Here is a 19,924-nt window from a genome sequence, read left to right on the forward strand (position 1 = left end):
ACACCGTGCACGACGTTTGGCATTTGCCAGAGAAAACCGAGATTGGCAAATTTGCCACTGGCTCCCTGTGCTCTTCACAGATGAAAGCAGGTTCACACTGAGCACATGTGACAGACAAGTCTGGAGACGCCTTGGAGAACGTTCTGCTGCCTGCTATATCCTCCAGCATGACCAGTTTAACGGTGGGTCAGTAATGGCGTGGGGTGGCTGTCACGATTCGGCTTACGGGTTGTGGATCCGCTGTGTCAGCGAGGGATTGGCGTGGACCGTGCTAGTGGACCGGTTCTAAGAGGCTACTGGTTTTCACCAGAGCCCGCCGCAAAGCGGGATGGTCTTGCTGCGGCAGTAGCAACCAGGTCGTATCCACTAGCAACGGCTCAACCTCACTGACTGCTGAGAAGGCGTGGGACAGAAGGACTAGGCAGAGGCAAGGTCAGACGTAGAAGAAGGTCGGGGGCAGGCGGCAAGGTTCGTAGTCAGGATGGATAGCAGAAGTTCAGGTACACAGGCTTTGGACACACTAAACGCTTTCACTGGCACAAGGCAACAAGATCCGGCAAGGGAGTGCAAGGGAGGAGATCAGATATAGCCAGGGAGCAGGTGGAAGCCAATTAAGCTAATTGGGCCAGGCACCAATCATTGGTGCACTGGCCCTTTAAGTCTCAGAGAGCTGGCGCGCGCGCGCGCCCTAGAGAGCGGAGCTGCGCGCGCCAGCACATGACAGCAGGGGACCGGGACGGGTAAGTGACCTGGGATGCGACTCGCGAGCGGGCGCGTCCCGCTGTGCGAATCGCATCCCCAACGGCCATGACAGTGCAGCGCTCCCGGTCAGCGGGACTGACCGGGGCGCTGCAGGGAGAAAGACGCCGTGAGCGCTCCGGGGAGGAGCGGGGACCCGGAGCGCTAGGCGTAACAGTACCCCCCCCCCCCTTAGGTCTCCCCTTTTTTTTGTCCGGTAACTGCCTCCCCTGGGATGAGGACACCGGGAAAGAATGGAGGGTTTCCTCAACGGAAGGCAGTACAGCAGGAGTTGGAATGGGGAGGGAGGGCAGAGGGTGAAGCTTGGCACGGGGCAGGGAGACACAAGGACGGGAGCCATGAGGAGGCACAGAGGCTTGCCTGACGGGACTGGGAGGGGGGGAGAGGCACTTCCTGTGGCAGGCAGAGTCCCAGTTCCTGATCTCCCCGGTAGTCCAATCAAGGGTGGGAGAATGAAGCCGGAGCCATGGCAGACCGAGGAGGACCTCAGAGGTACAATTGGGGAGAACGAAGAGCTCAATCCTTTCGTGGTGGGGTCCAATAGACATCAGGAGGGGTTCTGTGCGGTAACGCACGGTGCAATCCAATCTGACTCCGTTGACCGCGGAGATGTAGAGCGGCTTGACGAGACGGGTCACCGGGATGCTGAATTTATACACAAAGGACTCCAAAATAAAATTCCCAGAGGCACCAGAGTCCAAGCAGGCCACGGCTGAAAGGGAGGAGTTGGCTGAAGGAGAAATCCGCACGGGCACCGTGAGACGTGAAGAAGCAGACTTAGAACCAAGAGACGCCACACCCACGTGAGCTGGGTGCGTGCGTGCGTTTCCCAGGCGTGGAGGACGGATAGGGCAATCCACCAAGAAATGCTCGGTACTGGCACAGTACAGACAGAGATTTTCTTCTCTACGGCGATTCCTCTCTTCCTGGGTCAGGCGAGACCGATCCACTTGCATGGCCTCCTCGGCGGGAGGCCCAGGCGTAGACTGCAAAGGATGCTGTGGGAGAGGTGCCCAGAGATCTAAGTCTTTTTCCTGGCGGAGCTCTTGGTGTCGCTCAGAAAAACGCATGTCAATGCGGGTAGCCAAATGGATGAGTTCTTGGAGGTTGGCAGGAATCTCTCATGCGGCCAGCACATCCTTGATGCGACTGGATAGGCCTTTTTTAAAGGTCGCGCAGAGAGCCTCGTTATTCCATGATAACTCGGAAGCAAGAGTACGGAATTGGATGGCGTACTCGCCCACTGAAGAATTACCCTGGACCAGGTTCAACAGGGCAGTCTCGGCAGAAGAAGCTCGGGCTGGCTCCTCGAAGACACTCCGGACTTCAGCGAAGAAGGACTGGACTGTGGCTGTGGCAGGATCATTGCGGTCCCAGAGCGGTGTGGCCCAAGACAAGGCCTTTCCTGAAAGAAGGCTTACTACGAACGCCACCTTAGACCGTTCTGTAGGAAACAAGTCCGACAACATCTCCATATGCAGGGAACACTGAGACAAAAATCCACGGCAGAGTTTAGAGTCCCCATCAAATTTGTCCGGCAGGGACAAGCGTAGGTTAGGAGCGGCCACTCGCTGCGGAGGAGGTGCAGGAGCAGGCGGAGGAGATGGTTGCTGCTGTAGCAGAGGCAGAAGTTGCTGTAACATGGCGGTCAACTGCGACAGCTGCTGTCCTTGTTGGGCAATCTGCTGCGATTGCTGAGCGACCACCGTGGGAAGATCAGCGAGACTTGGCAGCGGCACCTCAGCGGGATCCATGGCCGGATCTACTGTCACGATTCGGCTTACGGGTTGTGGATCCGCTGTGTCAGCGAGGGATTGGCGTGGACCGTGCTAGTGGACCGGTTCTAAGAGGCTACTGGTTTTCACCAGAGCCCGCCGCAAAGCGGGATGGTCTTGCTGCGGCAGTAGCAACCAGGTCGTATCCACTAGCAACGGCTCAACCTCACTGACTGCTGAGAAGGCGTGGGACAGAAGGACTAGGCAGAGGCAAGGTCAGACGTAGCAGAAGGCCGGGGGTAGGCGGCAAGGTTTGTAGTCAGGATGGATAGCAGAAGTTCAGGTACACAGGCTTTGGACACACTAAACGCTTTCACTGGCACAAGGCAACAAGATCCGGCAAGGGAGTGCAAGGGAGGAGATCAGATATAGCCAGGGAGCAGGTGGAAGCCAATTAAGCTAATTGGGCCAGGCACCAATCATTGGTGCACTGGCCCTTTAAGTCTCAGAGAGCTGGCGCGCGCGCGCCCTAGAGAGCGGAGCCGCGCGCGCCAGCACATGACAGCAGGGGACCGGGACGGGTAAGTGACCTGGGATGCGACTCGCGAGCGGGCGCGTCCCGCTGTGCGAATCGCATCCCCAACGGCCATGACAGTGCAGCGCTCCCGGTCAGCGGGACTGACCGGGGCGCTGCAGGGAGAAAGACGCCGTGAGCGCTCCGGGGAGGAGCGGGGACCCGGAGCGCTAGGCGTAACAGTGGCATTTCTTTGGAGTGCCATTAGGTACCGAGATGGGATCCTTAAAGCCCTAGTGAGACCATGTGCTGGTGCAATTGGCCCTGGGTTCCTCCTAATGCAAGACAAATCTATGCATGTGGCTGGAGTGTGTCTACAGTTCCTGCAAGAGGAAGGCATTGATGCTATGGACTGGCCCGTCCACTCCCCAGACCTGAATCCGATTGAGCACATCTGGGACATCATGTCTTACTCCATCCACCAACGCCCATTTCACCACAGACTGTCCAGGAGTTGGCGGATGCTTTAGTCCAGGTCTGGGAGGACATCCTTCAGGAAACCATCTGTCACCTCATCAGGAGCATGCCCAACCATTGTAGAGAGGTCTTATGGGCACGTGGAGGCCACATACACTACTGGGCCTCATTTTGACTTGTTTTAAGGACATTATATCAAAGTTGGATCAGCCTGTAGTGTGATTTTCCACTTTGATTTTGAGTGTGACTTCATATCCAGACCTCCATGGGTTGATAAATTTGATTTCCATTGATAATTTTTATGTGATTTTGTAGTGTTCCCTTTACTTTTTTGAGCGGTTGTATGTAACTTTATAGCCCGTATTCTGTGTTTTTATTTTGTTGCTATGTGCACAAACACCATTCCCAAAGTATGTGGATTTGAGCCTGAGCATAATAGACAATTATGCAAAAAGTACAGTTAGTCAACCAAATAAAAGAAAAACTATATATTCATCACAGGGGGCATAGCAAGAACATAAAAATTCAGTTGCAATCAGGGAACCCAAGGCTACAAAAAACAGTCTATCAATAGCTTTAGTAACACACGTATAGCACAAGAAACTGAGAAAGTTATAAATTCCCCCAGAAAATGCATTGTATGTAGTATGTGCGTGTATACGAGTGTTTATAGTGGTAATAGTGTGTATGTATATATATATATATATATATATATATATATATATATATATATATATATAGATACAATAGAAGGCAACTGCAGCACACCAACTTAAAGTGCAGGAAAGTGATTTATTCCAGAAAATACAGGCAACGTTTCTGTGGCCTCACACCACCATTTTCAAGCTTGAAAATGGTGGTGTGAGGCCACAGAAACGTTGCCTGTATTTTCTGGAATAAATCACTTTCCTGCACTTTAAGTTGGTGTGCTGCAGTTGCCTTCTATTGTATCTACATGTATTGGATCCAGGACCGGAATCCCTGAGACCGCTTGCACCCATTTACTTCTACTTTAACCTGAGAGTGCTGCTCTACAATTCTTGTATATATATATATATATATATATATATATATATATATATATATATATATAGAAAGGAGAAGACTGTAGCACTCCAATAAGATGAAAAGTGAATGTGGCTTTATTCCAATTCAAACATCAAGGCAACGTTTCAGCTGCACGCAGGCAGCCTTTATCAAGCGAGGCTTGATAAAGGCTGCCTGCGTGCAGCTGAAACGTTGCCTTGATGTTTGAATTGGAATAAAGCCACATTCACTTTTCATCTTATTGGAGTGCTACAGTATTCTCCTTTCTACATTGTGAAGTGTCTCCCGTGACCTGGGATTCCGGCCGTGTGCACCCACCTTCGACCTATATCTCACAGAGTGCTGCTCCTTATCCCTTGTTTTTTTATATATATATATATATATATATACATATATATATATATATATATATATATGTGTGTGTATATACACACATGTGCGCACATGTGTTTTCTATCCCCCTCTTTTTTTGTTGTTTTTACTTGGTCTGCACTCTACCCCTCCCCCTCAGCCCTGCCCTATCTAAATTAGCAGGAAGCTGCACGGACCCCTTCCCTTCTGGCAGCCTCCCAGTCTGACTGGGAGCACATGGTAAGTGAGCTTTTACACCGTGTTCACACTGGTGTGGTGCTGTGCGGCGTTCGTTGCTGCCATAGCCCAGTGTCTATGGGGGGGCACAGCCCTGTGACTGGTCTGAGTGGCATTGGGGCTGCTCAGCCAGTGGGTCGTTCCCCCTGTTGGCACTGGTGTTGTGTCGGTGGTGGTCGCCGCCCATTGCTACGCCATTTTATGCTAGGAATGTTAGAGACCCACTCTAAATAGGTGGCCTTGACGTGGCAAGTGGGCTTGTACTTTTTGATCAAAATGTATACTAACAACCTGTTAGTTTTTGAATTTATGCTGAGAAGCAAGTAGATCAAAATACAAATTGTGGATGTGCGACCATGTCTGTTTTCTCTACTTGAATTCATATACATATATATATATATATATGTATATATAGAAAAACAGCAGTGCGGCACTCCAACAAAAGTGAATTTATTGTCTCACAACATAGCAGCAACGTTTCAGTTCCACACTGCAACCTTTTTCAAGCTTAAAGACACATCCCACTTAAGGGGTATTTATACCCAGAAAACCTGGTGCTCAATTAATTAAATTAGTACAGTGCTTATTAATCAATATGATACAAAACATTACAACAATTCATAATCGTGTTATTAAATAAAGTGCATGGACACAGTGGATTACAAAAGTGAGGTATATAGACAACTCATGGATACAAACACTTACAAAAAGCTTGACCGTGATCCAATGATATCCCAATATCCCAAAACGCCGTGTTTATATGTATTACCTAAGATACATAAATAGCTTACTAAACCACCAGGGAGACCTATAGTCTCGGGACGTGACGCCATTCTGAGTAATGCTTCCATCTTTTTGGATAGAGTGCTGAGGCCATTTGTGTTTCAATCTAGATCCTATATACGAGATACCAGCAATTTCCTGTTAAAAATATGTGACATACAAATTCCGGAACACGTGATCTTGGTGTCATTCGATATAACTAGCCTATATACATCAATTAACCTCACTAAAGGGATTGCTGCAATCCACAAAGTTCTGTCCGCATCTCAGTTCCCCATGGCGGCCCAAGATTTTATGTTACAATTATTATTTCTTATTCTTCCCAATAATTATTTTATTTTTGATGATATTTATTATCTACAGTTAAAAACTAATGTGTAGAAAAAACTGAAGCCAGTGCACTCACCCAATCAGCAGAACTTCTTTATTTCATAGTACAGCAACGTACATACTGAAAGTGGTTCTGGATGCAATCCCCGTGCAGATAGTGCAGAGCAGTTAGTAGGCAGGGACGTTCACCGAAGCACAACGGTGCCGTTTCACGCCGATGGGCGTTTCTTCAGACGCACTCGGTGACCTTGGTGACCGCTGATCGGGTGAGTGCACTCGCTTCTGTTTTTTCTACGCATTGGTTTCATATTTGGACTCTATTATAGCCACTGTTGCACCCCAGCCATACTCCGTCCATCCATACTTTGCATCTGACAGATTTTCCGCTTAGTATATACCAGCAGTGCCCAGGCTCCCCGCTGCCTCACTCACGTTTGTTCCTTTATTATCTACAGTTAGTTGGGACCGCCATGGGGACGAACCTTTACGTTAATTCACTGGAGGAGGATGTGATGGATGGATCCCACCACTTCAGGCATTGCCTGGGGTGGTGGAGATTCATTGACGACATCTTCCTCCTGTGGGATGGTACCATAGACCAATTAAATGAATTTCATGTGTTTTTGAACCAGATGGACAATAATATTTCATTAACTATGACACAGTCAGTAGACAGTATTAATTTCTTGGATGTGCTAGTGATCAAGACAAGAGATAGGTTAGAAACGAGACTGTATACCAAACCGACGGACAAAAATACGTTATTACATTATAACAGCAACCACCCAAGACGGATGGTTGATTCACTACCCTTCAGCCAGCTGTTGCGAGCGAGAAGGGTAGTTGACAATGACGATATTATGACTGAAACAGTGGAAAAGATAGCACAGTCCAAAGGTATATTCAGCTCACCCCTAGTGAGTTGCCACTCACGCGCTGCGGACCCAGCCCGGACTAGGCTGTACACATATAGCAAGAAGAAGATTGTCCAGTGCAGCAAAAACTCGAATGCAAATTTTCTTTATTCTGACATGGCAGTACAGGTAAAATGAACAGCAGTGACGCGTTTCGACCGCCTAGGCGATCTTAGTCATACTGGCACAAGATTTATGTTGTTAGATGTCCTATATAGGGGAGGTGCTCAAAAACACAGGTGTTAATCATCTCATCTTGATGGGGAGCACCTCCCTCTGCACAGAAAATTCTGTTACAACTACAAATGAGAGTAAAAGTATTTCATTTACATATATCAAATTGAACATAAAAAAAAGGAAAGGAAAAACAGAATACACACACCATGTGTGAATAGGATAAAACCTTTGTAGTATGCAATAAAGGAAAAAAAACATAGTGAAGGGATAAGCCTGATGCACCGTGTGATACCTGTGTGGATAGGTTTTGGATAATTTATTGTAATGTTGTATTCATTTATATCCGGACACTATATACCATACACAGTTGCACGATGCGAAAGGCACCCAACCACAGTCATAACTCTTATGGGGGCAAGCAATAATAACAGATGTGAAAGAAAAAACATTTGTTCATGATGGGGGAAAGCATGAATGTTGCAAAATATTGGTCTGATCTGGATGTATTCAATAATGCAGTATTACGTCTTGTCTTTTAGTTAACCCCTTCCGTTATCTACTATCCAAGTACATGATCCAATAGACTTCTCTATCGAGAAGCTTTTGCCTATGGTTCCCACCTCTCCTAGGTGTAGCTACTCTCTCTATGCCTTGAAGAATAAGTGTATCAATGTTGCCATTATGTTTCTCAGCACAATGTTGGCTAATCATGGACACATGTCGGGAGTTAAAGTGCTTAATATCAGAAAGATGTTTTCTAATTCTTATCTTAAGGGGGCAGGTAGTGCACCCCACATACTGTACATTGCACTCCCAACATGTGACCAGATAGACAACATAGTTCGTGTTGCTATTTATATATTGTCTGATGGTATGGACCTCATTTCTACTAGTGGAACGAAATTCTTTAGATGGACACATAATATTGCAGCACAAGCACCTCTGGTGACCACATTTGTAGGAGCCAACATTGGTTAGCCACGTAGGTGGTCTTGTAGTCTCAGTTTTAAATAGACTAGGGGAGACAAGTTGTCCTATTGTTGGTGCTCTCTTCGGTACACATCTGTATCCCTTTTGCATTGCGGATCTATAGGTCAGATCACCCATAATGATTGGCATATTTTTATTTATGATTTTTTTGATAGACCCATAGTCCGCACTGTATTGGGTAACAAATGTGACCGGTTGTTGAATAGCATCTTGTTTTTTCTGTTGTAATTTTTTCCCAAATATTAGATCTGACCAATTTTTGGTTCACGCTATATTAGCTGCTTGATTTATTAATCCTTTTTTGTATCCTCTATGTGATAGGCGCTCACTGATTTTTGTTACCTCCTCTTCATAATCACCGTCCTGCGAACAATTGCGACGTGCGCGTATCATCTCCCCCAGTGGAAAAGATAGCTTCAAATTTTCTTGAGCGAGGATACCCGCAACAGGTTGTTGACAAACATAAGACCATGGTCTTAACACTGGACAGAGAAACAACACTCCGACCCAAACACAGGACTAGGCCCAATAGAATCCCCTTATCTCCATATATGGACAGCATAGTCAGAAAGTTGCTAAAACCTTAAACAAACATTGGCATATTTTAAGAGACAGTTTTCCTGACATATGGGACTTTGCTTACAACCCTCTTATGTCATACAAGCGTTCAAGCAATCTAAGGGATAAACTGGTTAAGAAAGAAGTATGGTCTGATAGGAAAAAGGGTGGTCTGATAGGAAAAAGACATTTCTAACCAGTAGAAAATTAGGATAATTTCCTTGCTTGTCATGTATAAACTGTACACAAATGTCTAAAGGCTCTTCTTTTGCACACCCTGAAACAAAACGTATCTATCATATCAAACATTTTTTAACTTGTGACTTGACCTGGGTTATATACTTACTACAATGCCCATGCAAGCTTTTATATATAGGTCAAACTACCTGGAGCCTGAAAGTTAGAATGAATAACCTCGCTACAGCATTAGGAAAAAGAAAATGGATTTGCCTGTTTCTAAGCATTTCTCAGAGGTAGGACATACTGAAAAAGACCTACGCTACATGGCCATTGATTATGTACCACCACCCACCAGAGGGGGGGGGGGGGGGACAGATTAGCTATATTAAGGAAAGGAGAACTATGGGGGATATACTAACTCAACACCTTGCAACCCAGGGGTTTGAATATCTAATTTAACGCTGTCTAATTTAGTCACCCCAACCCCGGTTATCATGTATACAAAAAAGAAGATTGCAGCAGCACACATTGGTCCAAAAATTGAGGCTCTTAGCGCACCTTTTTGATCAAAAACGTGTCCCCCATCCACCACGGGGAGGTGGCCTCATTTAGGATGGGACCCTAGCACAAATTAACACTCAGATACCAACTCACCTCTGCTGGGCATATAGCCTCTGACTGGGTGACATGCTGGATCCATATACAATTTAAAACACCACCTGGAAGAAATTGGGAGGGGTGCACAGCTAGAGAGGGTGCCATTCCCCCTGTGTAGTAAATACAAGCAAAAAGAAAATTAGCCAGCGCAACAACCTAATACACGGGTGCACACTGCTGTGGCAGATACAGAGTATACAAAAAAGAAGATTGCAGCAGCACACATTGGTCAAAAAATTTAGGCTCTTAGCGCACCTTTTTGATCAAAAACATGTCCCCCATATACCACGGGGAGGTGGTCACCTCCCCGGTTATAATGCTGATCTTAACCACAAGTATATGATTTTATGACACATAACATGTTTCTGATTGTAACATATTTTTATTTATTTACTTATTTTTACAGGATGAACAGAGAATTCATGTTGTTTGGAAACTATTCGTTGAGAGGGACGGCCACGCAATTCACCCCCCAGTAATATTTTTGCTACGAAAATAAGATTATATTTATTGTCCTGTTATTACTGTTTCTTGTAATAAAAAATAAATAGTTTATAATTCTACTCTCAGATGTGGGATATTGATGTGGGGATGGGGAGTTGAGCTTGGCGGGAGATAGGGGACTGCACTGGTAGATCCTTCTGGTATATATTTTTTTATTATATTTATTTGTTATTTTGGCCTTTTGGATCGAGGTCTTATTATGTAAAGTGTATTGTGGGATGCATATCCCTTTTACAGCAAAGGCACCCTAAGGTAGCAGGCGCGCTCCCATACATTGGCTGTGGGGGACACTGTTTGGGGGTGAGGGTTCGAAAGATCTTTTTTCTCCGACAGATCCCATTTATGCTGGGCTTGGATGTGGAATACAAGTCCTAGCCTGACATTCCACAAACCAGGGAGTTGACCCATGTAGTGGGGAGATATGCTGTACAAATTTGGTACAATGTTAACATCCAATGGTCAATTTTTATTTTTATTTATTTATTTATTTTTAATTATTATTTTTTATTATTATCTACTACTCATTATTTATATTTATTTTAATTTTAATTTAAATTTTTTTTATTTTCATAAAAAAATTTTTTTTCATTTAATTCGAGTTCAGTTATGTTTGTGAGGGGTCCCCTACGCAGTCCACACTCCAGACGTGTTTGATCCCCGGCCACACTTATAGATACCTGTGACATCTCGGGTATTATTTACACTTCCTATGTTTACACTTTTACGCTCCTATGGTTGTCATTGATGTGGTTTGGCGTCCTGGCAACCATTGGAACAATCATGTGATCAACACGTGATGCCCGACGTCAGCATGCTGAACGGGCAATGCGGACCTGATCACATGACTCGCAATGTGCTGCGCAGATGCAGTAGCTGTACACCCACGCTCAGGACGCCATTAACAACAAGGGGTAAGCGTGTCCCTCCTTCTCATGTAATTTTACTGTATTGTACATCACATGTGTATCTACAATCATGGGTGAGTGCCCAGAAGAGTGAGAGAAAAAGTGCGTGCTATGTGCTTTCATTCAAGTGGGGTTGCCAATCCCAAGTGAATTCCGGCACCCTGGGGTCACCACTCCCAGGGCACTTGTGCACCTCGGCCTTCACTCTACCCGGACCTTAAGGCCAGATCCAGCAGGGAACAAGTCTCATCGGGGATGACTGCTGTGCTATACAGCCATCCCTGGTACACCCGTCCTACTGTGTGGTTCCCCATCCTGCCTTGGTGGTCTTCCACACCGTCAACTAACAGGAAAGATACTACACTTGATCTTAGCCAAAAGGCCGAGAAGCGATTTTGACCATTGCCCACGGATGACAACTACTGAATGCCAGAAGAGTATTGTTGTCTGTCTCTTTCGTATAGAGATCCGTCACTATATGATTGTTCCTCAACATTACCTTAACGTCCAGGAAACTAACTGAGTCCCCTGAGTACGTTAGTGTAAACTTGATGTCATTGTCAATCGTGTTTAAGTACTTGTGAAAATCCAATAGCTCAGTCTCTGGGCCCACCCAAATGAGGAAGACGTCATCTATATATCTCCACCACCCCAGGACATGCCTGAAGTGGTGGGATACATAGACTGATGTCCCCTCAAGGTGGGCCATGTAGATGTTTGCTTAAGTAGGTGCCATGTTCCTCCCCATAGCGGTCCCCTGCTTCTGTATATAATATTTGTCATCAAACATGAAGTAGTTGTTTTCGAGGGCCTATCTGAGGAGCAACGTTGCAAAATCGACTTTCTCAGCTGGGAAGTCTGCATTCATTAATGCCTGTCTGACAGCCTCTACACCTTCATCATGTTGGATGGAGGTGTAGAGGCTCACCACATCAAAAGAGGCGACATAGGCTCCATTAGGCACATTGATCTTGGAAATTTTATCTAAAAAATCGCCAGTGTCCCTGATGTATGATTTGGTACATACCGCAAATTTTCTTAATATTTTGTCCAGAAAGATGGTGATTAGTGTTACTCGCTAATATTCGCAATTCGAATTGTATTTGCGAATATCGCACATTCACGAATTCGCGAATATTCGCGAATATAGCACTATATATTCGCAATTACGAATATTCAGGTTTTTTTGTCGCTTATGCAAATTTTAGCATATACTCATTTTCACATATGCTCATTTTCTGATATGCGAATTTTCTCCTATGTACATTTTCGCACATGCGAATTTTTCCATGCACTAATTTTCCTACACGCGAATTTTCTCCTATGAATTAGCATATGTGAAAATGCGCATATACGAAAAAGTTCATACCAGAAAATTCGCATATAAGAAAATTCTCATATGCGAAACTTTACATCACAAAATATATAAATTGTTCATATATGCGAATCTTCGGGTATGAACTTTTTCGTATATGCGCATTTTCACATATACCAATTTTCTTATATGCAAATTTTATGGCATACCTTTTTCGCATATGCGCATTGTTACATATGATGATTTTCTCATACGCGAAGTTTTTATATGCGCATTTTCTATAGTGTTAATTTTCGCATATGCGAATGTTCGCGTATGTGAAAATTCACGCGAATATTACGCATATGCGAATATATGACGAATATTCGTCCATATATTCGCAAAATATTGCGAATTCGAATATGGCCTATGCCGCTCAACACTAATGGAGATCCAGGAAGTCACTGAATTTCGAGCCGACGCAATGAGTCTCCCCGGCGGGTTATTCCGATCTTTGTGGACCTTGGGTAAGAGATATAGAAGAGGAGTTACAGGAAATAAAACAATCAAATACTGTTTAGTATCTTCATCAATTAAACTTTTTTCCATTCCCCCCTCTATTACCTTTAAAATCTTTCTCTCTATTTCCGGTCTTGGGTCCCTGTTTGCCTCGTTGATGTATTGAGTACAGTTCATGACAACGGTTGCACCGCCTTTGTCGGCCGGTTTTATTACCAACTCTTTGTCATGGACCAACTCAGACATAAACCTCATCTCTTCACGTGTAATATTTGGATGTTTCAACCTGGTAGATTTTTCTTTAAGCTTCACAAAATCACGTCTAACACACTCTCCAAATGTCTCTAGAGTGTGTGAGATTACTGTAGGTTGAAATTCACTCTTGTTTCTGAGACCATGATCACTGATTCTCAGACTTGTCTGTTTTTCCTCCTCAGACCTTATATCAATTGTAGTAGTCTCTTTATTGCAGAGCCATATTTTCAATTTAAGCCTTCTGAGAAATTGGGAAAAGTCTAATTCTAATTTAAACCCAGGGCTGCCATCAGAAATTTCTGGGCTCCTCACACAGCTCAGTGCCTGGGGGTCTGACTGCTGAGATCCCCACCGATCACCTCGGTTGAAGTGGTTCTCCAGCTGTCGGAAAGCTAAAACTCCCATCATGTCTGAGGCATGTCTGAGCCTCTGGCAATGGGAGTTGTAGTTTTATAACAGATGGAGAGACACAGATTGGACACAGTTTTATCCATCATCACTGCAGAACTTACAAGTGACTACAGCTCTGATGGGACAAGTCAGGAGAATGCACAATGATATAAGTGACCTGATTGACGATGTCTTCTGACTTGAGTGATGTCTTCTCTGTTATCTTTTCTTCTTCATCTGGTCCAGAGACCAGGTCTTCCTCCAGCTCCATCTTCTCTGCAGAGTCTGACATCCAGACATCATTGGCTCCTCACTGTCAGCAGATCCTCATCCTCTGCATGAAGACAGTAATCATTATAACCTTGCCAGAAAGTGTCCCCTAAATAAAATACTGCCCCACACTGTACCCTAAATAAAATACTGCCCCACACTGTACCCTAAATAAAATACTGCCCCACACTGTACCCACTAAATATAATCCTGCCACACACTGTACCCTGAATATAATACTGCCACACACTGTACCCACTAAATATAATTCTGCCCCACAATGTACCCTGAATATAATCCTGCCCCACACTGTACCCTGAATATAATACTGCCATAAACTGTACCCTGAATAAAATACTGCCACACACTGTACCCTGAATAAAATACAGCTATAAACTGTATCCCCAAAATATAATACTACTATACACTGTACCCACTGAAAATAATCCTGCCACACACTCTACCCTGAATATAATACTGCTATACACTGTACCCACTAAATATAATACTGCTATACACTGTACCCACTAAAAATAATCCTGCCACACACTGTACCCTGAATATAATACTGCTATACACTGTACCCACTAAATATAATCCTGCCACACACTGTACCCTGAATATAATAATGCTATACACTGTACCCACTAAACATAATCCTGCCACACACTGTACCCTGAATATAATACTGCCCCACACTGTACCCACTAAATATAATCCTGCCACACACTGTACCATGAATATAATACTGCCACACACTGTACCCTAAATATAATACTGCCACACACTGTACCCTGAATATAATACTGCTATACACTGTACCCACTAAATATAATACTGCCACACACTGTACCCACAAAATACAATACTGCAAAACACTGTACCCTGATTACTGCCCCACACTGTATCCACTGAATATAATACTGCTATACACTGTACCCACTAAATATAATACTGCCACACACTGTAACCTAAAAATTATCCTGCCACACACTGTACCCTGAATATAATACTGCTATACACTGTACCCACTAAATATAATACTGCAAAACACTGTACCCTGAATATAATACTGCCATACACTGTACCCTGAATACTGCCCCCACTATATCCACTGACTATAATACTGCTATACACTGTACCCACTAAATATAATGCTGCCATACACTGTACCCTGAATACTGCTCCACACTGTATCCACTGAATATAATACTGCCACACATGCATATACATCATATATACATATACACCCCCTCTTATCCTCTGTGTCCTCATCACCCCCATAACCTCCCGCCAAACCTATCATGAATATCATGAATATCTCCTCTAAAGTTTTAAGTCAAGACCAAATTAAACTTCTGAATAAGGGATTCAGTTTCTGTCCGAGTACGATGATGGACTGTTCCCTTCCACCTTTTAGAGGTCTTTGCATCACATCAATACTTGGTGGTGTAGGTGGCACATGATGTTTTTAGCACACATTTCCTTTTGTTTCATTTAAAAAAAATTTGGGGGTACATATATTTTATCCTAAGAATATTAATAAAAGTTAAGTTTTACGTAATGCATATCCTCAATACCTATTTGTGCACACTAACACTTTTACAAAAGTGACCATTTTCTTCTCCCTACCTGCCTCAGCAACTATTCTGATCCTGCCACCCGCCTGATGCCACACATCTGATGCCAAGTTATCCGTGTTTCACCCACCTTCGTCACTGGGTACTGGTATTGCCACCCACCGCTCCACTATGTCACAGGGTCACTTTCAGGACTCCTGATACTGCTGATGCCACCTCCAGGCTGTCTCATTCTGCCACCATATGTTCTCCTCATGCTGCTGCCAGCTCCACGCTGTCTCATACTGACACTGTGGTGGCCCAGTATGGGAGTTGTTACCCTGTACCCTTGCTGCCCTGTCAGGCAACCTCCCTGCAGTGTCCCCTGGGCCCCACTGCATCTGTTCTACTGTAATTGTTTATTATCCCCTATGTTATGTATATAAGAATGTTGTATCTTTAACCCCTTAAGGACCAGGCCAATATTCACTGTAGTACCAGAGTGTTTTTTGCACATCTGTCCACTTTCACTTTAAGCATTAATAACTCTGGGATGCTTTTACCTTTCATTATGATTCCGAGAACGTTTTTTCGTGACATATTCTACTTTATGTTAGTGGCAACATTTTGTCTATACTTACATCATTTCTTGGTGAAAAATTCCAAAATTTGATGAAAAAATTGAAAATTTTGCATTTTTCTAACTTTGAAGCTCTCTGCTTGTAAGGAAAATAGACATTCTAAATAAATTATATTTTGATTCACAAATATAATATGTCTACTTTATGTTTGCATAATAAAGTTGACATGTTTTTACTTTTGGAAGACATCAGAGGGCTTCAATGTTCAGCAGCAATTTTCCAATTTTTCACAAAATTTTCAAAATCTGAATTTTTCATTGACCATTTCAGGTTTGAAGTGGATTTGAAGGGCCTTCATATTAGAAATACCTCATAAACGACCAAATTATAAAAACTGCACCCCTCAAAGTATCCAAAATGACATTCAGTAAGTGTGTTAACCCTTTAGATGTTTCACAGGAATAGCAGCAAAATGAAGGTGCCCCCAAAATGTGTATCCCCATCTCTTCTGAATATGTAAATACCCCATGTTAGGATGTAAAATGCTCTGCGGGCGAACTACAATGCTCAGAAGAGAAGGAGTCACATTTGGCTTTTGGAAAGCAAATTTAGCTGAAATGTTTTTTGGGGGGCATGTCACATTAAGGAAGCCCCTATGGTGCCACAACAGCAAAAAAACAACAACATGGCATACTATTTTGGAAACTACACCCCTCAAGGAATGTAAAAAGTGGTACAGTGAGCCTTAACACCTCACAGGTATTTCACGACTTTTTGATAAAGTTGGATGTTTAAATGAAGAAAAAAATGTTTCACTAAAATGCTGGTTTTTCCCCAAATTTTACAAGGGGTAATAGGAGAAAAATACCCCCATAATTTGCAACCCCATTTCTTCTGAGTATGGAACTACCCCATGTGTGGACGTCAAGTGCTCTGCTGGCGCACTACAATGCTCAGAAGAGGAGGAGCGCCATTGAGCTTATGATAGAGAGAATTTGTTTGGAATGGAAGTCGGGGGCCATGTGCGTTTACAAAGCCCCCCATGGTGCCAGAACAGTGGTGCCCCACATGTGACCCCTCTTGTGACCCCCTCATGTGACTCTTCTGAGCATTGTAGTGCGCCAGCAGAACACTTTACATCCACATATGGGGTCTCTTTATACGCAGAAGAAATGGGGTTACAAATTTTGGGGGGCTTTTTTCCTATTTTCCCTTGTGAAAAAGAAAAATTTAGGGTAACACCAGCATTTTAGTGAAAAACATTTTTTTTCTCATTTTCCCATCCAGCTTTAACGAAAATTCGTGAAACACCTGTGGGGTGTTAAGGCTCACTATACCTCTTGTTACATTCCGTAAGGGGTGAATTTTCCAAAATAGGGTCACATGTGGGTATTTATTTTTTTGCGTTTATGTCAGAACTGCTGTAAAATCAGCCACCCCTGTGTAAATCACCAATTTAGGCCTCAAATGTACATAGTGCGCTCTCACTCCTGAGCCTTGTTGTGCGCCCGCAGAGCATTTTACGTCCACATATGGGGTATTTCCGTACTCAGGAAAAATTGCGTTATAAATTTTGGGGGTCTTTTTTTCCTTTTACACCTTGGGAAAATAAAAAGTATTGGGCAACACCAGCATGTTAGTGTAAAACTTTTTATTTTTTTACACTAACAGGCTGGTGTAGACCCCAACTTTTCCATTTCATAAGGGGTTAAAGGAGAAAAAGCACCCCAAAATTTGTAGTGCAATTTCTGCCGAGTATGGAAATACCCCACATGTGGCCCTAAACTGTTTCCTTCAAATACGACAGGGTTCCGAAGTGAGAGAGCGCCATGCACATTTGAGGACTAAATTAGGAATTGCATAGGGGTGGACATAGGGCTATTCTACGCCAGTGATTCCCAAACAGGGTGCCTCCAGCTGTTGAAAAACTCCCAGCATGCCTGGACAGTCAGTGGCTTTCTGGAAATGCTGGGAGTTGTTGTTTTGAAACAGCTGGAGGCTCCGTTTTGGAAACACTCTGTTTTTCATTTTTATTGGGGGGGACAGTGTAAGGGGGTGTATATGTAGTGTTTTACCCTTTATTATGTGCAGTGTAGTGTTTTTAGGGTACATTCGCACTGGCGGGTTACGGTGAGTTTCCCGCTAGGAGTTTGCGTTGCGGCAAAAAATTTTACCGCGGCTCAAACTTGAAGCAAGAAACTCACTATTAACCTGCCCGTGTGAATGTACCCTGTACGTTCACATGGGGGAGCAAACCTCCAGCTGTTTCAAAACTACAACTCCCAGCATGTACTGACAAACCGTGCATGCTGGGAGTTGTACTTTTGCAACAGCTGGAGGCACACTGGGTGGAAAACCTTCAGTTAGGTTCTGTTACCTAACTCAGTATTTTTCAACCAGTGTGCCTCCAGCTGTTGCAAAACTACATCTCCCATCTGCTGGGAGATGTAGTTATGCAACAGCTGGAGGTAGGCATCTACAACTCCCAGCATGCCGAGACAGCTGTTTGCTGTTTTGGCATGCTGGAATTTGCAGTTTTACAACATCTGGAGAGCTACAGTTTAGAGCCCACTGCACAGTGATCTCCAAACTGTGGCCCTCCAGATGTTGCAAAACTACAAATCCTAGCATGCAAAGACAGCAAACTGCTGTGTGATCATGCTGAGAGTTGTAGTTTTGCAAGATCTGGAGGGCTACAGTTTAGAGACCACTGTATAGTTGTCTCAAACTGTAGCCCTCCAGCTGTTGCAAAACTACAAATCCCAGCATGCCCAAACAGCTGTCTGGGCATGCTGGGAGTTGTAGTTTTGCAACATCTGGAGCGCTACAGTATAGAGACCACTGTATAGTGGTCTCAGACTGTAGCCCTCCAGATGTTGCTAGGCAACTCACTGGCTTCCGTATGATCCAGCAAGCCAGCCGCATGACATCGCCGCCCGCCGATCACCGTCACCAGCAGCCTCCGGATGGATAAGTGGATCTTCTGCCATCGGTCCTCTTCGGTTTCCCCGTCCTGCCCAGCCTATTGTGGGTGGGCAGAACGGGGAAACCGAAAGTTAACCCCCCCACCCCGATCTGCTATTGGTCTTCGCTTGTGGCGACCAATAGGAGGGATAGGAGGGGTGGCACCCCTGCCTTCTCACTCCTATCCCTTTAGGGGGATCATAGGTGTCTTTGACAACCGCGATTCCCCTTATATTCCGGGTCACCATAGACCCGCATGATCTGGAATCGGCGCAAATCACTAGTGTGAATTCACTAGCAATTTGTGCCAATCGCCGACATGGGGGGTCTGATGGGCGCATTTGCGCGGGGTGCCTGCTGATAGATATGAAATTCCCACAGGCATACAGGTACGCCCTTGGTCCTTAAGTACCCGGGAGCAAAGGCGTACCTGTACGCCCTTGGTCCTTAAGTGGTTAAGAAAGGTTAACATGTGATCATCAGTTGTCATGTGAGTTGTCATGTGATTGTTACCCAGGAGGTATCAGTGACCAGGTGACTTAAGGGTGACCTATGGGACCCCACCAGAGTCTCACCCATAAAAGCCCTGGGAGTAGTCTCTTTTCTCTCTTAGTTCCTGAGTCTTTGCTGAGGTGCAGTCAAGCTTAAGAGTGTGTCTGGAGTCATAGGAGGCCTCAAGTCAAGTCTGCAGCCACAAGCTATGAGTCTACAAGTAAGCTAAAGTCACAGCTTAGTCTGTCTCCAGTCATGTCAGTCACTGTCATTTATTGTCAAGTCAACGTGACCTGCACTAAATTGTCCAAAACCACTGCAAGTCCCAGCAAGCCCTTAAGGTCTCTGAAGTCACTGGTCGACCCCTTGGGCCCAGCTACACTGTATAGACTGTACAATCTGTCACTCAGTAAAGCTACCGTTGTCTGTAACTTGGGGTTGGATAATTATTGCCCCCATGCCTAGCCCAGGATCCAGCGGTATACCTTTCAGGTGGTATTGA

General features: G+C 44.5%; 1 pseudogene; it reads right to left on the bottom strand.

The window, feature by feature from the left end:
* Nucleotides 1-11,419: 11,419 nt before the first annotated feature.
* LOC130283617 (U2 spliceosomal RNA) lies at nucleotides 11,420-11,492 on the bottom strand (annotated as a pseudogene).
* Nucleotides 11,493-19,924: the final 8,432 nt, after the last annotated feature.

The sequence above is a fragment of the Hyla sarda genome, chromosome 7 (genome assembly GCF_029499605.1).
Source record: "Hyla sarda isolate aHylSar1 chromosome 7, aHylSar1.hap1, whole genome shotgun sequence".
NCBI classification, from domain to species: Eukaryota; Metazoa; Chordata; class Amphibia; order Anura; family Hylidae; genus Hyla; species Hyla sarda.